We start from the raw sequence: 23,670 nt of genomic DNA on the forward strand, positions 1-23,670 counted from the left end.
CGGCCCGTTATTGTGTCCACTAAAGGAAGTAGGGTCCACAATGGTGTTCGAAGCTTCAGATTTGAGGCTTGGTGGTTACAGGAGACGGGGTGTAGGGAGGTGGTGAAGGAGGCATGGGATGAAGCTACTGCCGCAGGTGGGGGAAGTGTGAGCCAAGGACTGAAATCCATTGTTGGGTCTATGAGGCGGTAGCAGAAAGAGGTGATGGGTGAGCTCGAGGGAAGGTTGAAAAAGGCCCGAAGCGCTCTGGAGGAATGCATGCGTGCCCCAGTAAGTGAGGAGAATATTAGGGAGGAAGTTGAGTTGAGGTGTGTGGTGGAAGATCTATAGGAGAAGAAGAATATGAAGGCAAAACTGAAGGAAATATGCCCTAGAGGCAATAATAAAGTTGTTATTTTATATTTCCTTATATCATGATAAACATTTATTATTCATGCTAGAATTGTATTAACCGGAAACTTGATAAATGTGTGGATACATAGACAAAACACCGTATCACTAGTAAGCCTCTACTAGACTAGCTCGTTAATCAAAGATGGTTAAGTTTCCTAACCATGGACATGTGTTGTCATTTGATTAACGGGATCACAACATTAGGAGAATGATGTGATGGACAAGACCCATCCGTTAGCTTAGCATATTGATCGTTCAGTTTTATTGCTATTGCTTTCTTCATGTCAAATACATATTCCTTCGACTATGAGATTATGCAATTCCCAGATACCGGAGGAATGCCTTATGTGCTATCAAACGTCACAACTTAACTGGGTGATTATAAAGATGCCCTACAGGTATCTCCGAAGGTGTATGTTGGGTTGGCATAGATCAAGATTAGAATTTGTCACTCCGAGTATCGCAGGGGTATCTCTGGGCCCTCTCGGTAATGCACATCATAAGAAGCCTTACAAGCAATGTGACTAATGAGTTAGTTGCGAGATGATGTATTACAAAACGAGTAAAGAGACTTGCCGGTAACGAGATTGAACTAGGTATGAAGATACCAACGATCGAATCTCGGGCAAGTAACATACCGATGACAAAGGCAATAACGTATGTTGTCATAGCGGTTCGACCGACAAAGATCTTCCTAGAATATGTGGGAGCCAATATGAGTATCCAGGTTACACTATTGTTTATTGACCGGAGAGGTGTCTCGGTCATGTCTACATAGTTCTCGTACCCGTAGGGTCCGCACGCTTAACGTTTGATGATAATTTGTATTATGAGTTATGTGATTTGGTCATCAGATGTTGTTCGGAGTCCCAGATGAGATCACGGACATGACAAGGAGTCTCGAAATGGTCGAGAGTTAAAGATTGATGTATTGGATGATAGTATTTGGACATCGGAAGTGTTCCGGAATGTATCGGGTACATATCCGAGTACCGGGGGGCTTACCAGAACCCCCCGGGGGAAGATATGGGCCATAGGAGGGAGGCAAGCCGGCCAACAAGATATGGCGCCCCCCCTAAGGGAGTAGTCCGAATTGGACTAGGGGAGGGGGCGCCGCCCCCTTTCCTTCTCCTTCACCCTCTCCTTCCCCCTTTCCCCCTCCGGTAAAAGGAAGGGGGGCCGAATCCTACTAGGACCCCGAGTAGGACTCCTCCTACTTGGGGGGGGGGGCGCCTAGGGCAAGCCTCCTCTCCCTCCCTCCTTTATATACAGGGGGCGGCGCCCCTAGAACACACATCAATTGTTCCAAGCCGTGTGCGGCGCCCCCCTCCACAGTTTATGCCTCCGGTCATATTCACATAGTGCTTAGGCGAAGCCCTGTGCAGATAATTTCACCATCACCGTCACCACGCCGTCGTGCTGACGCAACTCTCCCTCGACACTTTGCATGATCAAGAGCTTGAGGGACTTCATCGAGCTGAACGTGTGCAGAACTCGGAGGTGCCGTACGTTCGGTGCTTGATCGGTTGGATCGAGAAGACGTTCAACTACATCAACCGCATTAAGCTAACGCTTCCGCTTTCGGTCTACGAGGGTACGTGGACACACTCTCCCCCTGTCGTTGCTATGCATCTCCTAGATAGATCTTGCATGATCGTAGGAATTTTTTTTAAATTGCATGCTACATTCCTCAACATTGGCATCCGAGCCAGGTCTATGCGTAGATGATATGCACGAGTAGAACACAAAGAGTTATGGGCAGTGATAGTCATACTGCTTACCACCAACGTCTTATTTGGATTCAGCGGTATTGTCGGATTAAGCGGCTCGGACCAACCTTACATGACCACATTCATGAGACTGGTTCCACCAACAGACATGCAACTAGTTTTGCATAAAGGTGGCTGGCGGGTGTCTGTTTCTCCAACTTTAGTTGAATCGAATTTGACTACGGCCGGTCCTTGTTGAAGGTTAAAACAGCAAACTTGACAAAACACCGCTGTGGTTTTGATGCGTAGGTAAGAACGGTTCTTACTAGAAGCCCGTAGCAGCCACGTAAAACTTGCAACAACAAAGTAGAGGGCGTCTAACTTGCTTTTGCAGGGCATGTTGTGATGTGATATGGTCAAGACATGATGTTATATACGTTATTGTATGAGATGATCATGTTTTGTAAAAGTTATCAGCAACTGGCAGGAGCCTTATGGTTGTCGCTTTATTGTATGAAATGCAAACGCCATGTAATTGCTTTACTTTATCACTATGCGTTAGCGATAGTTGTAGAAGCAATAGTTGGCGAGACGACCACGACGCTACGATGGAGATCAAGGTGTCAAGTCGGTGACGATGGAGATCATGACGGTGCTTTGGAGATGGAGATCAAAGGCACAAGATGATGATGGTCATATCATGTCACATATTTTGATTGCATGCGATGTTTATCTGTTATGCATCTTATTTTGCTTACTACGGCGGTAGCATTATAAGATGATCCCTTACTATAATTTCAAGGTATAAGTGTTCTCCCTGAGTATGCACCATTGTGAAAGTTTTTCGTGCTAAGACACCACGTGATGATCGGGTGTGATAGGCTCTACGTTCACATACAGCGGATGCAAGACAGTTTTGCACATGCGGAATACTCGGGTTAAACTTGACGAGCCTAGCATGTACAGACATGTCCTCGGGATACTGGAGACCGAAAGATCGAACGTGAATCATATAGTAGATATGATCAACATAGAGATTTTCACCATTGATGACTACTCCATCTCATGTGATGATCGGACATGGTTTAGTTGATTTGGATCACGTATCATTTAGATGACTTGAGGGATGTCTATCTAAGTGGGAGTTCTTAAGTAATTTGATTAGTTAAACTTTAATTTATTATGAACTTAGTCCTGATAGTATTTGCAAATTATGTTGTAGATCAATAGCTCGCGTTGTAGCTCCCCTATGTTTTTGATATGTTCCTGGAGAAAACTAAGGTGAAAGATGATTGTAGCAATGATGCGGACTGGGTCCGTGATCTGAGAATTATCCTCATTGCTGCACAGAAGAATTATGTCCTTGATGCACCGCTAGGTAACAGGCCTGTTGCAGGAGCAGAAGCAGACGTTATGAATGTTTTGCAAACTTTACGGCTTAGAACTGGGACTTCAAAAATGTTTTGAACGCCATGGAACACATGAGATGTTCCAAGAGCTGAAAATTATATTCCAGACTCATGCCCGTGTTAAGAGGTATGCGACCTCTGACAAGTACTTTGCCTACAAGATGGAGGAGAATAGCTTAGCTAATGAGCATGTGCTCAGAATGTGTGGGTACTACAATCGCTTGAATCAAGTGGGATTTGATCTTTCAGATAAGATAATGATTGATAGAGTTCTCTAGTCACTATCACCGAGTTACTGGAACTTCGTGATGAACTATAATATGCAAGGGATAACGAAAATGATTCCCGAGCTCTTCGCGATGCTGAAATCGGCGAAGGTAGAAATCAAGAAAGAGCATCAAGTGTTGATGGTTAACAAGACCACTAGTTTCAAGAAAAAGGGCAAAAGAAAAGAAAGGGAACTTCAAGAAGAATGGCAAGCAAGTTGTCACTCCCGGGAAGAAGCCCAAAGCTGGACCAAAGCCTGAAACTGAGTGCTTCTACTGCAAAGGGACTGGTCACTAGAAGCGGAACTGTCCCAAGTATTTGGCGGATAAGAAGGATGGCAAAGTAAACAAAGGTATATTTGATGTACATGTTATTAATGTGTACTTTACTAGTGTTCATAGTAGCCCCTGGGTATTTGATATCGGTTCAGTTGCTAAGATTAGTAACTCGAAACAGGAGTTACAAAATGAACAGAGACTAGTTGAGGGCAAGGTAACGATGTGTGTTGGAAGTGATTTCAAGGTTGACAAGATCACCATCGCATACTCCCTCTACCTTCGGGATAAGTGTTGAACCTAAATAAATGGTATTTTGTGTTTGTGTTGAGCATGAATATGATTGGATCATATTTATTGCAATACGGTTATTCGTTTAAGTCAGAGAATAATTTTTGTTCTGTTTACATGAATAAAACCTTCAATGCTCATACACCCAATGTGAATGATTTGTTGAATCTCGATCGTGGTTATGCACATATTCATAATATTGATGCCAAAAGATACAAACTTGATAATGATAGTGCAACATATTTGTGGCACTGCCGTTTAGGTCATATTGGTGTAAAGCGCATGAAGAAACTCCATGCGGATGGACTTTTCCGTCTCGGCTGGGGTGTCCGGACCCTTCCGTCTATAACGAGACGTGTCATCTTCTCCGTTGTAACACCATAAGGGAGTTACTCTGGATTGGAGAGGCTGGACACACTCTTTATTGCAATAGCCATGACCTCGACTATCGAGAGCTTGGTATGGGCTAGCAACCTGACCTTGCTGACCAAACTCTTTATCTCCGCACTATCTTCTTCCTTGGGACTTCGGGGACGCCAGTTGAGGCGCTTCTTTAAAGGAGCCCTGGAAAATTTAGGAAGGCTGCGCCGAACTGGGTCCGGCAGTGGGACGTCGTCCATATAGAACCATTCCGAAGACCACTGTGGGTATACCTCTTCGGGAGTTCCAATGAGCTATCTGGATCTGGCTATGCGCCATACTTCGGCACCGCCAACTTAAAAAATGGAGCCTCCTCGATGGCGGGGGACGAGGCAAAAGAACTTCTTCCATAATTTAAAATGGGCCTCAATGCCGAGGAACGGTTCGCAAAGGGCAACGAAACCTGAGATGTGCAAAATCGAACCTGGGGTAAGGTTGTGCAGTTGGATTCTGTAAAATTCCAATAGGCCCCTAAGAAAGGGATGGATTGGAAATCATAGGCCCCGCAGCAGGAATGGGACGAAGCACACTCTCTCCTCCTTATTGGGGTTGGAGAAATTCTCAGCCATCACATTGTTGCCGATCGAGGCCAATCCCGCTCGAACAGGGACTAGATCTGCAAGGAGAAGATAGCCCTGCATCTGGAGTCGGCTCAGCTGAAGATGAGGCACATAGCAACTCTGCCAATCACCCTCTTGAGGGCCATGGGGCCGCGAAGAGGAGCCTAGGGCACTGGCCATGTTGGGAAGCTTGGTTCGTGGCTAATCTCGTCGGTTTTCCTTTTGCATGATGTGATATGGCATTTGGGGATCTACATCTCCTTATATAGATGATGTCCGAGCGTGGCAAGGGGTTTATTTGCAAAAAAAAGCATGTTCCGTTCGTATTCACCCGGCGCGCGGAAATCAAAGCGATAACAGGGAGGAACCAATAAAAGACAGAAACATCAAGGTCACTGCCAGACTGTCGTCGGTCCAAAGTATAATGAAGAACCCGCCTTGCAAAGCCGAAGACATAAGCCGGATACTACGTCATCATTGAAGGCAAGTTCGGTGGCTACTGAGGGAGTCCTGAATTAAGGGGTTCTCCGGTGTCCGGGCTGTGTGCAATGGGCTGGGCTGATGGGCCGTGAAGATACAAGCTAGAAGACCTTCCCCCGTGTCCGGATAGGACTCTCCTTGGCGTGGATGACAAGATTGGCGTCCGGATGTTTAGTTTCCTTCTTCTGTAAACCGACTATGTACAACCCTAGGCCCACCCGGTGTCTATATAAACCGGAGGGTTTGGGCCGTAGAGGCTATCAGAATTCATATAGGCTAGACATCTAGGGTTTAGCCATTACGATCTCGAGGTAGATCAACTCTTGTAACCTCTATACTCATCAAAGTCAATCAAGCAGGAAGTAGGGTTTTACCTCCATCAAAAGGGCCCGAACCTGGGTAAACATCGTGTCCCCTTTGTCTCCTGTTACCTTCGATCCTCAGACGCACAGTTCGGGAGCCCCTACCCGAGATCGGTCGGTTTGGATACCGACAACGTGCCCCGATAACTTCTATGTAAATAACATGGTAATATACTAATCATTGACCTGACTTACGCACAACCACCATGTTAACTTTTGACCGGGACAAAAAAAGTTCAAAACACATACGGTAAACTCTGTACAAATAGCATGGTAATATACACATAACAGAGCTGATAACTCACGCACAAACACCATGGTAATTTTGACCCAAAGGGGTTGTTTAAAAACACATCCCTGATAACTTTTGTGTAAATAGCTTGGTACTATACGCATTGTATATATGATAACTCACGAAACACTGTGGTAACTTGGACCCGACATAGTAAGAAGGTTAGGGAAACCAATTTTATTTTCGGTAATATCTGTGTAAACAACATGGTAATATATGTAGCACATGTGTGATAACTTATGTAGCCCGGCCGTCGTAACTTTTGATTCGAAAAAATTCATCAGAACATATGAACATGGGTTCTAGTTTCGACTTGTCGTGACGGATTTTTTAACGTGAAAACGAGTTTTCGATCGGGCCGACAGCTTGAGCTACAAAACATTTTGAAATTTTGAAATAGGTGGATCTAGGATGGCATCATCTTTTCTGTCCTCTAGATCATTTGCACATGGAGAGAAAGTTGGAGGACCATTTTTATGCCCCAGTAATTTATATATAAACAAGATGGTAACTTAGTTATCACAGACGTGATAATTTACTCAGCCTGGGGCTGGTAACTTTTGACCCAAAAAAAGTCATCAAAACATACCAATACGGGGTCTAGTTTTGAAGATCTCGTCGTGACGAAACTTTTATATGAAAACGGTTTTTAATCGGAGCGACGGTTAGAGCTACAAAACATTTTGTATTTTTGAATCCGATGAAATCTTTGATAACATCAGCATCTTTGTCCTACATGCATGCATTCAACAATTAGGAGGGAAGTAATGCTACTGTGTTCGATTTTGTCTCAGAAAAAAGGAAAATAGGACAGGATTAGCCACTCGATCGATCGCTTGGTTTGGTCGTTCGCGCACACGGCCTCGCGAAGTACCGTGGGCTTTGATCGTTCGGATCTATCCTATAGGTACAAACTTTTTGAAACATATCGTTGTTCTTTCTAGATACCTTCTCTAAGGAATCAAGAATTTCTAAAAATTGGATAAATTTTAGGCGCATCCCCAGTATCTAGAAACAGTGGGGTATTGTCATGATTTTTCTTTGGTCAAAGCATTCACCACTGTCAGGGATAATTCTCCTCCCATGCCGACCCCGATGTATAGCGAGTTGCGTACTTATTGAGAATTAGCGAAAGCCACCTATTTTTTTCCATACAAAAAGTCCAGGACATCACATTCCTGGAAGTCCCTTTAGCATGAGTAATTAACTACGTACCGTCGACCCGTGGAAAGACAGATTCTCCACGAAATTTCGCGATGCCTGAATTACCAAGCAACTACTCCCAAGTTCTAGCGGAAAGCAACTAGTACTACTACCAGGATGTGTCCGGCGAGCGCGACGCACGGCTACCCGCGTTATTCTGCTCCATGCGCTGCATTGTCATGGGCCAGTGCAACTAGCGGCTCCTGGCACGTCGCGCGTATGTTCGCGCCGGATTGTAGCGACGACCTCTACCGTATGCAGGCATGGATTAGTGAAAAATCGCCAAGTGGCCAAAAATCTCCATCGTCATATATAAATAGCGACCCCGATTTGTACCGTATTGCATGGCATGCATGGTTTGGTCCAAAATGCGCCTGCTCGCCGGTGCAGGTGTCCTCTCTTTGCTCACGTTCTTGACCATTCGATCGTCGGTCACGGCGGCGGCGCCGCCGCCGGTGAGGGTAGGCCTGGTGGTGGATCTGACGAGCGATGTGGGGAGGAAGAGCCTCACCTGCTTGTCCATGGCCCTTGACGACTTCTACCAGAAGCACCCGGACTACGCCACGCGGGTGGAGCTGCGCCTCAACGATTCCCACGGAGACCTTGTCACGTCCGCACACGCTTGTAAGTGCGGCTCCATATAGATAAGATTCCTCTAATCGTTCATGTATATGTTGTGCTAAATTCAGCGAGCTCCATCTGATTATCGGATCGGATGCATTTTTCATATATGATTGCTTGAGCTACGTACTGTTCTGGCTTATATATATCCCTGGCAAGATGACCTTATTTCTAGCTGCTTTGGCTAGTTGCCATGAACTATATAGGTCCTAGTTGGTGTTTTCTTAAGGAAATATCATCATCCCTAGCTTTATTGAACTTAGACAGGAATTACAACACCAAAAGTTTGCAAATAAGACAAGCCGGACTGCCGGAGGCTCACCACTCCAAGTCTCCAACTACTACAAACCATATTACAATAACTATAATTAGCTAGCACATGCCCCTGCTTGATTCGAAGTACGAACACAATGTTTAAAGACAACATTCCCAATAAGCTAGCACATGCCCCTGCTTGATTCCACACGTTCCCCGAAAATTGTTGCAGGCGCATCCCACCATCTCGTCCGTCCCATACAATATTCAATCACCATCGACGAGTCTAATTCTGCCTCCACTCGGCGGAAGCCTAGTGAATTTGGGAATATCAGTCCATCCCTTATCGCGATTGCTTCAGAAGTCACTACGTCAGCTGCATGTATTATGTATTTGCTTTGGGGCTTTGGAACACCTACGTACAACACCTACGCAAACCTACGTGAAGGCTGACTTGGCGTGCTTTAATTGGAACAGAGAATTAGATTATAGGAAGTTACGTAAGAGTACGTAACAATGTTACGTAGGTGTAGGATTATTGTGACGGTGGAGTTGCTGGGCCAAAAAGTTCCCGACTGCTGCGGTCGCCCCAACACCCTCATCCACATAAAATGACGCGTCAGTGTTTAACTTCACAAACTTAGGGCAGAGTTTGGTCCATCTTTGTTCATGAGCCTAGTTGGTGTTGCTGATATGAGCTGCAGTTGTCCGGTTGATATGAACCAGCATATGTTAGAATTCGTACTCTTTAATTAAATATTTTTAATTTTGACGTGCAAATTTGTGGGAATGAGGACCTCCTCCATTATACTACCCTCTCTAATGTAAAACACTTTTTTGACACTACACTAGTGTCAAAAAAAGGGACGGAGAAAGTAGTACTCCTTTCGTTTTTATTTACTCTGCATATTAGAGTTGACCGAAATCAAACTTCGTAAACTTTGACTAAATTCATACAAAACAATATAAAGATTTATCATAACAAATCTATATAATGTGAAAGCACATTCAATAATAAATCAATGGTATTGATTTATTATTAAATATGTTAATATTTTTGTTTATAAACTTTGTCAAAGTTTACAAAGCTTAATTTTGACCAAAGCTAATACGCGGACTAAATAAAAAATGAAAGGAGTAAATATCAAGTGGTTGCCTTATTTTCTGGTCCAGTCAATGTTCTGTTACCCGTGATATGTTGCTTTTAATTTTGGTTATCGTCGTGTGCATGCTTGTTGCTGCAGTCGAGGAGCTCATGGACAAGAATGGCCAGGTGCAAGCCATCATCTCGCCTCAGACATCACCAGAAGCCACCGAGCTAATCACCGGCATAGCGGAGCACAGCAACATCCCAATCCTTTCTTCCTCCGCCACCTCGCCGGCATCGAGCTCATCATCGCGGTCGCGTTTCTTCGTAAGCACAGCACCCAACATCAGCTCTCAGGCGGCTCCGATCGCCTCCATCTTCAAGGTGTTCGCGTGGAGTGCCGCCGTCCTTCTTCACGAGGACTCGCCCTACGGCGTCGGCATCCTCTCGGCGCTGGTCCACGCGTTCCAGGGGTCACCCGGCCTCACGGATAGCGTAGCCGTGCCCGGCGACGCGACGGACAGCCGCCTCGACGCGGCGCTCCTCGCCCTCAAGACCATGCCAACGAAGGTTTACGTCGTGCACATGCCCCCCGCTTTGGCCGCGCGCCTCTTCCGCCGGGCCGGAGTCGCCGGCATGATGTCCGAGGGGTACGTGTGGATTGCCACCGCCGGCGTCGGCAATGTGGCGGACAGCCTCCCCAGCCCGGGCGACATCGATTACATGCAGGGGGTTGTCAGCCTGCGGCCTTACGTGCAGGCAACAGACCGAGTCAGGAGCTTCTCGAGACGGTTCAAGATGAGGTTTCGGCAGGAGAACCCAGCTGTGGAGCAGGATGAACCGGTGACGCTGCTCTGGCTGTACGACACGGCATGGGCTGCCGCCGCAGCAGCTGAGGCCTCCTTCCGAACGGCACAGCCAACGGCACTCATCGATGCTCTGCTCGCCACCAAGTTCGACGGACTGGCCGGAAGGTTCGCGCTGGTGGACGGGCAGTTGCAGGTGTCGGTGTACGAGATCGTGAATATCATCAGCAATGGCGCAAGGACGGTCGGATTCTGGACGCCGGAGTTGGGGATCTCGGCGAGCTTGCACCCCAAGGTCGGAAATACTGCATCTACGGACTCTGCATCGAAAGAGCTGAAGGTGATCCTCTGGCCAGGCGAGACGGCGGCTATCCCGATCGGGTGGAATTTTGCGTCACCCAGGCCAGGGGGGCTTCGCGTCGCCGTCCCTGTCAAGGCAGGGTTGGGCCAATTCGTGAAAATTTCCGCTGATCCGGCCATCGCCAGGGACAGAGTGTCGGGCTACTGCATAGACGTTTTCAAGGCGGTCATGACAAGATTGGGCTACCCAGTCCACAACCTTTACGTGCTAACTGACGGCATCAAGATATACGATGCACTTGTGAACATGGTGCACGATAAGGTCAGTATACGTGATCCCCACATAATTAACGTTTTTCAGGTTGGTTGTAATAGGGAGTATCATATACTAGTATCGTGCATATGATACTAGTGTATGATACTACCTTTATAATGCATAGTATCATATACTAGTAATTTTATGTACTATGCTATTTATTGACATGCATGACACATAATAGCATATCATTTATTATGATACGGTATCATGATATGATACTCAACACTCTCTTTCTTCATTTAATTTTATGACACCTCATTAAAATTGCCTAGTTGGCATGCATGATACTAGCTATGATACTAGCATCACAACAAGCCTCATAACGTGGTTGAACCTTTGGCTTCGGCCTCTGGATCACTATAATGTTTGGCTAAATAAATCAGTGTACAATGTCTCAAGAACCTCAGCTGCTCTGGCTGTATACGCGATAACAGTGCCCTTTGGTCAACTTTTCTCATGATTTTTAAGCTTGCACGGATCATAAAGTCTTCTGAACGTCTCTTCAGTCTCATGAGCACTAAAAAAATAGCGCGCTACATCACAGCTAATAGCATGCTATAACGTTCTGAGCAATGCAATGTCTTGCTAAATAAATCAGTGTACTAATAGCACGCTATAGCATATGCCAATAGCATATTTTAAAGGTGACACTATTTTATTAGAGTACGCTATTTTTCATTGCTTGTGAGAGAGATGGAAAAACCATCGATGGTTCTTTTTTCATTGGTTTTTTTACTTTGAAGTGTTGTCGTGGCATGCAGAAGTTTGATGTGGTGGTCGGAGACGTGACGATCTCATCGAGCAGGATGAAGTTGGTTTCCTTCACGATGCCGTTCACAGAAACTGGATGGTCGATGATCATGGCAGAAAAGGGCGGCAGCGGCAACATGTGGATCTTTACGAGGCCCATGACGTTGGAGCTCTGGCTCACCATCCTTGCATTCTTCTTCTTCACTGGCTTCGTTGTGTGGGCTATCGAGCATCAGATTAACCCTAGGTTTGGTGGCACGCCGCAGAAGCAGTTGGGCGTCCTCTTTTACTTTGCCTTCTCAACCATGGTCTTCTCGCACAGTATAGTACATCGCTCCCCTCAGTTTTATATACATTCATTAGTTACGCAACACAATCCTCTCATAATTTCTCTTACTTTTCTACACGTTGACTAATTATGCAATGCACGTGTATGTGGACTAAAATTATTAGTTTACTTGCAGAGGAGAAACTTGAGAGCAACCTGTCAAAGCTTGTGGTGATCATGTGGGTGTTTGTTGTGCTCATCCTCACAACAAGCTACACCGCAAACCTAACGTCAGTCTTGACGATCCAACAACTCCAACCGGCGATAAGTGAATGGACTGACAGGGACTATGTGGGGGTTCAAGAGAATTCCTTCATCGAGGACATATTGAGGGAGATGGGCTTTGACGAGGCGAGGTTCAGGAGGTACTCCTCAATAGATGAATACGCTGATGCCCTCAATAGAGGGTCGGACAATGGAGGTGTCACGGCTATCTTTGATGAGGTTCCCTACCTCAGGCTCTTCCTGTCACGATATTGTCGCGGTTACTCCATGGTTGGTCCGACCAACAAGAGCGGGGGCTTTGGATTTGTACGTGTGTTTTCTCCGACTCCATGCATCCCTCCTAGTGATAGCGGTCTCTTTACAAATTCCATTACATATTGCTAAACCCAGATCGAGTGTGTAAATTAAAAATCACTCCCTCTCTTTCACAATGTAGTGCATATTAGATTTTTTAAAAATAGAACTCAAACATGTCTATGTCTATGCTTGATCATGTTTATAGAATAAACTATCGATCTCTAAAATACTACCAGTAAATAACAAACTGATGAATATAATGATACTAATTTTGTATTCTGGATGTTAATATTCTTTATTTGAACAAATATAGACACGATTGACTTTTCAAAACCAAAATATGCACAACATTTCGAAATGGGGAGTATTATTCAATGTAGAGAAAAAAATATTCACAATAGGGAAGAAAGATTCCAAAGATTCCGGGTATCAGCTACTGATATTTTTTTTCTCGATTTGGACAGATGTTCCCCAAGGGATCCCCACTGGTGGGGACATGTCGCGTGCCATCCTGGAGCTGGCGGAAGATGGCGTGCTTACGCGTATCGAGAACAAGTGGTTCAGCCACCCCGGGTCGTGCGTGGGCAACAACGGCGGCTCTGACGCTAGGCTCGGGCTGTGGAGATTCCGCGGCCTGTTCCTCATCAACGGCGTCGTCTCGTGCCTCATGCTCCTGATCCATCTCACCAGGTTCGTCTACCACGAGCGCGCGCGCGGCCAGGTGAAGGCCGACACGGCGGGAGTGCTGCCATGGCTGTGCGCGTGGCTTCGGCGCTATTGCGCCTTCGAGGAGCAGCGCGGCGGAGAGCCCGTGAGCGATGGTCGGGCAGCGGTGGAACTGGATCACATGCAGGATTCGGACGCCGAAGAAGCAGATCAACGGGAAGGAGCCATGGGAGACTCTTACTCTACTCCCGTGGATGCCACGGATTTCGAGAGAGAGGACGCAGCTTCCGGACCTATTTCGGAGGATACCATGTCCGATGGGTGCGACTCCACAGGGCAGTCCGTTCACGAACCTGCGTCAGCCTTGGCGCCCATGTAAATGCAGCACAGGCGATCGTGTGAGTCGCACGGGTGATTCATATGCATCAGCTCTGGCGTGTATTTGATGTAGTTTATGGTTATTTTTTTGGTGAGGAATCTATGGATGGTTTTTTATACTAGTGAGGACTGCATATATTCTTATTGTATATACAGTTTACTATGTAATCGTGCGTTCAAATCGGGGCATACATATTTATATTTTTATGATTCAACAGCAATCATATCTAACATATACTCCCTCCGTCCGGGAATACTTGTCGAAGAAATGAATGAATATAGACGTATTTTAGTTATAGATACATTTAATTTCATTCATTTCTCCGACAAATATTTCGGAACAGAGGGAGTATATTCGAAATCTCATTGCATATTAGGCGGTATTGTTGACCTTTCTTACCATTAAACCGACTGTCGTCCCCTGTCGTTGTTGCTACCAAAGATGTCGTTGCTCACGCTCTCGCCTACCTACTCCCTCGTCTTCCAGCTTTAAATCCATTCTCAAGGAGGACAACCATCTCTCTTTTATACAAGATGAGGACAACCATCTTATGATATGTGTAGAATTTTATCGTGGTGAATCCGCCCCGCTCGTGCGCGATTGTATGGATGATTATTGGGGCAGCAAGTACATCCATTTTTTGAGAGAATTGTAATCGGGTTTTTGATGAAGAATCGTTCTAAAGAAGTGGAATTTTCAATCATTTTACTGCCATTGATGAGCTGTCATGAAAGCTTCACCCAATACTTAAGTGGAATTGACCAAGAAGAGAGAGACCTACTTCAACAATGTGGCGATGTTTGCGTTCGGCAGAGCCATTTTATTGGTGAGCATGTGGACAAGATACATGATGCTTTATGACTATATCTTCAAAGAAAGAATTGAGTTTTCCATAATCCCCTCCCAGTCACTTTAGACTGTGAGAATTTTCCTGTCAAAGTGACGTTCAACAAGTTTTTGGAATTCTTGGAAGGCAGAAAAAACTTTCTTACCGTTAAACCGACTGTCGTCCCCTGTCGTTGCTGCTACCAAAGATGTTGTTGCTCATGCTCTCGCCTACCTACTCCCTCGTCTCCCACCTTTAAATCCATTCTCAAGGAGGACAACCATCTCTCTTTTATACAAGATGAGGACAACCATCTTATGATATGCGTAGAATTTTATCGTGGTGAATCCGCCCCGCTCATGCGCAATTGTATGGACAATTATTGGGGCAGCAAGTACATCCATTTTTTGGGAGAATTGTAATCAGGTTTTTGATGAAAGAATCGTTCTAAAGAAGTGGAATTTTCAATCATTTTACTGTCATTGATGAGGTATATAGTTGTCATGAAAGATTCATCCCAATACTTAAGTGGAATTGACCAAGAAGAGAGAGACCTACTTCAACAATGTGGCGATGTTTGCGTTCGGCAGAGCCATTTTGTTGGTGAGCATGTGGACAAGATACATGATGCTTTATACCTATATCTTTAAAGAAAGAATTGAGTTTTCCATACTCCCCTCCCAGTCACTTTAGACTGTGAGAATTTTCCTGTCAAAGTGACGTTCAACAAGTTTTTGGAATTCTTGGAAGGCAGAAAAAACTTTCTTACCATTAAACCGACTGTCGTCCCCTGTCGTTGCTGCTACCAAAGATGTCGTTTCTCACGCTCTCGCCTACCTACTCCCTCGTCTCCCACCTTTAAATCCATTCTCGAGGAGGACAACCATCTCTCTTTTATACAAGATGAGGACAACCATCTTATGATATGTGTAGAATTTTATCGTGGTGAATCCGGCCCGCTCGTGCGCGATTGTATAGACGATTATTGGGGCAGCAAGTACATCCATTTTTTGAGAGAATTGTAATAGGGTTTTTGATGAAAGAATCGTTCTAAAGAAGTGGAATTTTCAATCATTTTACTATCATTGATGAGGTATATAGCTTTCATGAAAGATTCATCCCAATACTTAAGTGGAATTGACCAAGAAGAGAGAGACCTACTTCAACAATGTGGCGATGTTTGCGTTCGGCAGAGCCATTTTGTTGGTGAGCATGTGGACAAGATACATGATGCTTTATGCCTATTCTTCAAAGAAAGAATTGAGTTTTCCATACTCCCCTCCCAGTCACTTTAGACTGTGAGAATTTTCCTGTCAAAGTGACGTTCAACAAGTTTTTGGAATTCTTGGAAGGCAGAAAAAACTTTCTTACCATTAAACCGACTGTCGTCCCCTGTTGTTGTTGCTACCAAAGATGTCGTTGCTCACGCTCTCGCCTACCTACTCCCTCGTCTTCCAGCTTTAAATCCATTCTCCAGGAGGACAACCATCTCTCTTTTATACAAGATGAGGACAACCATCTTATGATATGTGTAGAATTTTATCGTGGTGAATCCGCCCCGCTCGTGCGCGATTGTATGGATGATTATTGGGGCAGCAAGTACATCCATTTTTTGAGAGAATTGTAATCGGGTTTTTGATGAAGAATCATTCTAAAGAAGTGGAATTTTCAATCATTTTACTGCCATTGATGAGCTGTCATGAAAGCTTCACCCAATACTTAAGTGGAATTGACCAAGAAGAGAGAGACCTACTTCAACAATGTGGCGATGTTTGCGTTCGGCAGAGCCATTTTATTGATGAGCATGTGGACAAGATACATGATGCTTTATGACTATATCTTCAAAGAAAGAATTGAGTTTTCCATACTCCCCTCCCAGTCACTTTAGACTGTGAGAATTTTCCTGTCAAAGTGACGTTCAACAAGTTTTTGGAATTCTTGGAAGGCAGAAAAAACTTTCTTACCGTTAAACCGACTGTCGTCCCCTGTCGTTGCTGCTACCAAAGATGTCGTTGCTCATGCTCTCGCCTACCTACTCCCTCGTCTCCCACCTTTAAATCCATTCTCAAGGAGGACAACCATCTCTCTTTTATACAAGATGAGGACAACCATCTTATGATATGCGTAGAATTTTATCGTGGTGAATCCGCCCCGCTCATGCGCAATTGTATGGACAATTATTGGGGCAGCAAGTACATCCATTTTTTGGGAGAATTGTAATCAGGTTTTTGATGAAAGAATCGTTCTAAAGAAGTGGAATTTTCAATCATTTTACTGTCATTGATGAGGTATATAGTTGTCATGAAAGATTCATCCCAATACTTAAGTGGAATTGACCAAGAAGAGAGAGACCTACTTCAACAATGCGGCGATGTTTGCGTTCGGCAGAGCCATTTTGTTGGTGAGCATGTGGACAAGATACATGATGCTTTATGCCTATATCTTTAAAGAAAGAATTGAGTTTTCCATACTCCCCTCCCAGTCACTTTAGACTGTGAGAATTTTCCTGTCAAAGTGACATTCAACAAGTTTTTGGAATTCTTGGAAGGCAGAAAAAACTTTCTTACCATTAAACCGACTGTCGTCCCCTGTCGTTGCTGCTACCAAAGATGTCGTTTCTCACGCTCTCGCCTACCTACTCCCTCGTCTCCCACCTTTAAATCCATTCTCGAGGAGGACAACCATCTCTCTTTTATACAAGATGAGGACAACCATCTTATGATATGTGTAGAATTTTATCGTGGTGAATCCGGCCCGCTCGTGCGCGATTGTATGGACGATTATTGGGGCAGCAAGTACATCCATTTTTTGAGAGAATTGTAATAGGGTTTTTGATGAAAGAATCGTTCTAAAGAAGTGGAATTTTCAATCATTTTACTATCATTGATGAGGTATATAGCTTTCATGAAAGATTCATCCCAATACTTAAGTGGAATTGACCAAGAAGAGAGAGACCTACTTCAACAATGTGGCGATGTTTGCGTTCGGCAGAGCCATTTTGTTGGTGAGCATGTGGACAAGATACATGATGCTTTATGCCTATTCTTCAAAGAAAGAATTGAGTTTTCCATACTCCCCTCCCAGTCACTTTAGACTGTGAGAATTTTCCTGTCAAAGTGACGTTCAACAAGTTTTTGGAATTCTTGGAAGGCAGAAAAAACTTTCTTACCATTAAACCGACTGCCGTCCCCTGTCGTTGCTGCTACCAAAGATGTCGTTTCTCACGCTCTCGCCTACCTACTCCCTCGTCTCCCACCTTTAAATCCATTCTCGAGGAGGACAACCATCTCTCTTTTATACAAGATGAGGACAACCATCTTATGATATGTGTAGAATTTTATCGTGGTGAATCCGGCCCGCTCGTGCGCGATTGTATGGACGATTATTGGGGCAGCAAGTACATCCATTTTTTGAGAGAATTGTAATAGGGTTTTTGATGAAAGAATCGTTCTAAAGAAGTGGAATTTTCAATCATTTTACTATCATTGATGAGGTATATAGCTTTCATGAAAGATTCATCCCAATACTTAAGTGGAATTGACCAAGAAGAGGGAGACCTACTTCAACAATGTGGCGATGTTTGCGTTCGGCAGAGCCATTTTGTTGGTGAGCATGTGGACAAGATACATGATGCTTTATGCCTATATCTTCAAAGAAAGAATTGAGTTTTCCATACTCCCCTCCCAGTCACTTTAGACTGTGAGAATTTTCCTGTCAAAGTGACGTTCAACAAGTTTTTGGAATTCTTGGAAGGCAGAAAAAACTTTCTTACCATTAAACCGACTGTCGTCCCCTGTCGTTGCTGCTACCAAAGATGTCGTTGCTCACGCTCTCGCCTACCTACTCCCTCGTATCCCACCTTTAAATCCATTCTCATGGAGGACAACCCTCTCTCTTTTATACAAGATGAGGACAACCATCTTATGATATGCGTAGAATTTTATCGTGGTGAATCCGCCCCGCTCATGCGCGATTGTATGGACGATTATTGGGGCAGCAAGTACATCCATTTTTTGAGAGAATTGTAATAGGGTTTTTGATGAAAGAATCGTTCTAAAGAAGTGGAATTTTCAATCATTTTACTATCATTGATGAGGTATATAGCTTTCATGAAAGCTTCATCCCAATACTTAAGTGGAATTGACCAAGAAGAGAGAGACCTACTTCAACAATGTGGCGATGTTTGCGTTCGGCAGAGCCATTTTGTTGGTGAGCATGTGGACAAGATACATGATGCTTTATGCCTATATCTTCAAAGAAAGAATTGAGTTTTCCATACTCCCCTCCCAGTCACTTTAGACTGTGAGAATTTTCCTGTCAAAGTGACGTTCAAAAAGTTTTTGGAATTCTTGGAAGGCAAAAAAAACTTTCTTACCATTAAATCGACTGTCGTCCCATGTCGTTCCTGCTACCAAAGATGTCGTTGCTCACACTCTCGCCTACCTACTCCCTCGTCTTCCACCTTTAAATCCATTCTCAAGGAGGACAACCATCTCTCTTTTATACAAGATGAGGACAACCATCTTATGATATGCGTAGAATTTTATCGTGGTGAATCCGCCCCGCTCATGCGTGATTGTATGGACGATTATTGGGGCAGCAAGTATATCCATTTTTTGAGAGAATTGTAATCGGGTTTTTGATGAAAGAATCGTTCTAAAGAAGTGGAATTTTCAATCATTTTACTGTCATTGATGAGGTATATAGCTGTCATGAAAGCTTCATCCCGATACTTAAGTGGAATTGACCAAGAAGAGAGAGACCTACTTCAACAATGTGGCGATGTTTGCGTTCGGCAGAGCCATTCTGTTGGTGAGCATGTGGACAAGATACATGATGCTTTATGCCTATATCTTCAAAGAAAGAATTGAGTTTTCCATACTCCCCTCCCAGTCACTTTAGACTATGAGAATTTTCCTGTCAAAGTGACGTTCAACAAGTTTTTGGAATTCTTGGAAGGCAGAAAAAACTTTCTTACCATTAAACCGACTGTCATCCCCTGTCGTTGCTGCTACCAAAGATGTCGTTGCTCACGCTCTCGCCTACCTACTCCCTCGTCTCCCACCTTTAAATCCATTCTCAAGGAGGATAACCATCTCTCTTTTATACAAGATGAGGACAACCATCTTATGATATGCGTAGAATTTTATCGTGCTGAATCCGCCCCGCTCATGCGCGATTGTATGGACGATTATTGGGGCAGCAAGTACATCCATTTTTTGAGAGAATTGTAATCGGGTTTTTGATGAAAGAATCGTTCTAAAGAAGTGGAATTTTCAATCATTTTACTGTCATTGATGAGGTATATAGCTGTTATGAAAGCTTCATCCCAATACTTAAGTGGAATTGACCAAGAAGAGAGAGACCTACTTCAACAATGTGGCGATGTTTGTGTTCGGCAGAGCCATTTTGTTGGTGAGCATGTGGACAAGATACATGATGCTTTATGCCTATATCTTCAAAGAAAGAATTGAGTTTTCCATACTCCCCTCCCAGTCACTTTAGACTGTGAGAATTTTCCTGTCAAAGTGACGTTCAACAAGTTTTTGGAATTCTTGGAAGGCAAAAAAACTTTATATTTGAATTTAAGTAAATATATCCCAGTAAATTTGCTATGAAACAAACATAGTATTTCGTCCTTCCAAACGAATCTCTTGCATGACCCCATACTATTGGAAATATACCCTAGAGGTAATAATGTTGTATTATATATTTCTATGTTCATAATTAAGAGTTTATATTTTATACTATAACTGTTATGATCCTGAAATATAAGAGTTTATATTGCATGCACGTATGGAATGATAAACCGTAAAGTATAGGTTCCGGATCTTGCCTCTGTGACTGGCTCAAGTGTTATTGGTGTTCATGTTTTCCGGATCTTAGTATCTACTATCTACTATCACTATAAAAGCAAGAGAGGGCAGATCCAACTCAGCATATTACCCGTCTAATCAACGATCTAACGGCCTAAAATATCTGTTAACGAAAACTATCGTTAACGAAATCTCCCCCTCGCTAACCAAACCAGGTACCCCGCTACCGCTCGCCTCTCTCGCACGCCCGCACGCCCCTTATGGCCAACCTCTCTACCACGCCGCCGCTCAGCCCCTTCTCGCCAACCGCTCGACCGCGCCGCTGCCCCTTCTCACCAGCCGCTGCCCCTTCACGCTGGCGGCCGCCCCACGCCTGGCCTTCCCACGCACGGCACCCGGCTCTCGCTCGCACGCCCCGCGACCGGCCGCCGCTCCCCATAGGGCCCTCGCTCGACGCGCGCCCCGTGCCCGTTTGTCGCCGCTCCTCCTCACCGCTGCTGCTCGATCCTCCGCTCTGCCCGCCGCTCGCCTCTCTCCCTCGCCTGCGCCTCCACGCCTCTCCATGCGACGCCGTCTCCACAACCACTGCCAGGAAGAATCCTCCTCACACGGTGTGCCGTCCAGACGCACAGTGCCAGGAAGACGCCGTGACGCCACACGTGGAAACGCTAACTGCCTAGCCTGAAGCAAAGAGATGAGGACACTGTCATCCTTTCCGGTGAGCAACAACCAATCTCCCACTATAGTTCTGCTGGATACAATGCTCATATCGTTCTGTTGCTTAGGCTAATTAGAAATGTAACATTGTTCTGTTGCTCATATCGATTTACATGAGTCGTACTCACTCTCTCTTGCTTGCCTGGCTGCAACATTGTTTGCGCCATACATAGAGGTTCGATCACGGCATTCAAATCCTGAGGTAACTAAACAAGATCTCCCGTTTAAAAATGTACAAAATATTTGCCCAAGCGTATGCTAGATGACAAATCTGTCGATTTATAATAGTCCACCAAAGAACGAAGGCCTTCGGAAAAAGAACATATTAAATTTAAAAGAGAAGGATCACCAGATAAAAGCCGGAATTGACATTTGCAATGCAACAACCAATTTCACCGATTCCAATGATATTATTTGACAGTTTGAAATTTTCATAATAAAAAAAAGGAAATTACATTTATTCTAGTATGAAAAGTATTCTTGTATTCCTGTATTTCAAAAAATATACATATACTTAAATTTTCAAAACAAAATTAATGTCAATGCATGCAAAAACAAATATACGTAAAACCTTGTATTTTTTCAAATGTTAAAAATAAAATACAGCATAAACTTAAATAAAAGGATTGCATTTTAAAATTTAACTAAAATATAGAAAAACATGGCAAGAAAAAAAAGATAAAAACAGAAAACAAAAGCAAAACGAGAGAAACTGAAACTTGGGCCGTCCTAGTGGGGACATGTTAGTGGGACATGTTAGTGCTTGCTGTGATTCTTCCCTTAAAGGCGGAGAATAGGCTTAACCAGAATAGTGCCCTTCCCTAAAAAGTACCGCTTTTCCAACAGTTTAATTCCAAAACAATGTGTTAATTTGTGACCAATTTCAAGCAATGGGTATCATATAGTTTTAGTTCCAACGACCAAGCAACATTGTTTTATATAGACTAATTTGGTAGCATCAGTAGCCTGCAACAAATTAAAAGGGAGTTGCTTTGATTGAACGTGATGAACTAACTTGTACTACCAACCAATAGCCGCTCTCTACGAGGACAGATAACGAAAAATGGCTGGGATGCCTATTTGGTTTAGTTATAGGAGCTGGTACTGTGACTGAGAAGATGCAAATTGTTAGTGTGCATAAGTAGGATAGCAAAAGGTTACAGTAGGTGTAACAGGCCCATAACCTCACAACACTGATTTTCCGTCCTGTGCTACTTCAGTAGAGGATGAGGGAGTCTTGTCTATCAAAATTTCATCGCAACATCAGTCTTCATTATTTATTTATTTTGAGACAAGCAACATCATCAGTCTTCATGAAACTGCAGACTGCGGGCGGTGTGGCTGCAAAGCTGGCCTTTATGTTTGGGCCATTATTATGTATGCATATTTTTTTTCATGGTCCACGACCCATTTGACACTGGACCTTGGAGCACTGGACAGTCAGTTATGAGGCCTTTCTTAAATCTCCAGGGAAAAATCGAGCAAATGCCTGGCTTACATGGGAGCTCCTTATATGGCGCAGCACGCACCAGCGAGCGGATGCCCATGCACCCCCCATTGTCCCCGCGCGAACATTTTGGGCCGACCCATGAGCGGCAGCGGGGAGCCCCCTATTTTCTTGTTTCGTTTCCATTTTTTCTTTATTAAATAATTCTTGATTTTGAAAACTTTCCAAAATACATCAAAATGCGATTTTTTTTCAAAAAAGTTTGTGGAGCCAAATAAATGTCCCTGAATTCGAATAATGTTCATGATGTTAAAACATGTATGTGAATTTGGATATTGATGAACATTTTTATCAGATGAACAAATTTTGAATTCGATGAACACTTTATGAACTTGATGAACAAATTCTCAATTCAAGAACATTTTCTGAAAAAAGAATCAGACGATTTTTTTATAAAATGGATGAATATTTTTTGAATTTGATGAATGTTTAAAACAATTATGGTGAACATTTTTTGAATTAGATGAACATTTTTCATTTTTTGAACTTGATGAACCAATTCTCAATTCTAGAAAACTTTTTTGAAAATTCGATGAACTTTTTGAAAACATGGTAAACATTTTTTGTATTTGATGAACTTTTTTCAAATTATGGTGAACAAATTTTGAATATGATGAACACATTTTTAATTTCATGAACAAATTTTGACTCTCATCATATTTTTTGAATTTCATGAACATTTTTTTAATTCGGTGAACAAAATATATGTTCAAGATTTGAAAAAATATTCAGAAAATGAGAAACAAAAATAATAAGAAAAACGGAGATGAATAAGAAATTAAAAATCAAAAAAGGAAAACAAAAAAGGAAAAACAGGAAAAGAAACATAGAAGAAAAAAAACGGGGGCCCTTGCGCTCGACATGGGCCGGCCCAGAAGGCACGCAGGGGAGCTTTTGTTTTTTGGGTGGGGGGGGGGGGGGGGGTACGTCGCGACAGGGCGCTCTACACGCCATATAGGATCCGCCAGCTTACATAGCCGACCGTGAATTTTGTATTTCAGGATTATTTATTTTGGTTACAAGGTTTTAAAATGTTTTAAAAATAGATTAAAAACGAAAAATGGTATATTATATATTTTTATAAGAAAAAGCCAGATTTTAGAAAATGAG

General features: G+C 43.7%; 1 pseudogene across 1 annotated transcript; it reads left to right on the forward strand.

Annotated features, from left to right (window-relative positions):
* Positions 1-7,986: 7,986 nt before the first annotated feature.
* LOC147966750 (glutamate receptor 2.7-like) lies at positions 7,987-13,926 on the forward strand (annotated as a pseudogene). Its single transcript, XR_015609064.1, has 5 exons — positions 7,987-8,285; positions 9,782-11,052; positions 11,811-12,120; positions 12,264-12,658; positions 13,114-13,926. The product of XR_015609064.1 is annotated as a glutamate receptor 2.7-like (transcript).
* The last annotated feature ends 9,744 nt before the right edge of the window (positions 13,927-23,670 follow it).

The sequence above is a fragment of the Triticum urartu genome, chromosome 6A (assembly GCF_056163025.1).
Source record: "Triticum urartu cultivar PI428250 chromosome 6A, HENAU_Tu73, whole genome shotgun sequence".
Lineage (NCBI taxonomy): Eukaryota > Viridiplantae > Streptophyta > Magnoliopsida > Poales > Poaceae > Triticum > Triticum urartu.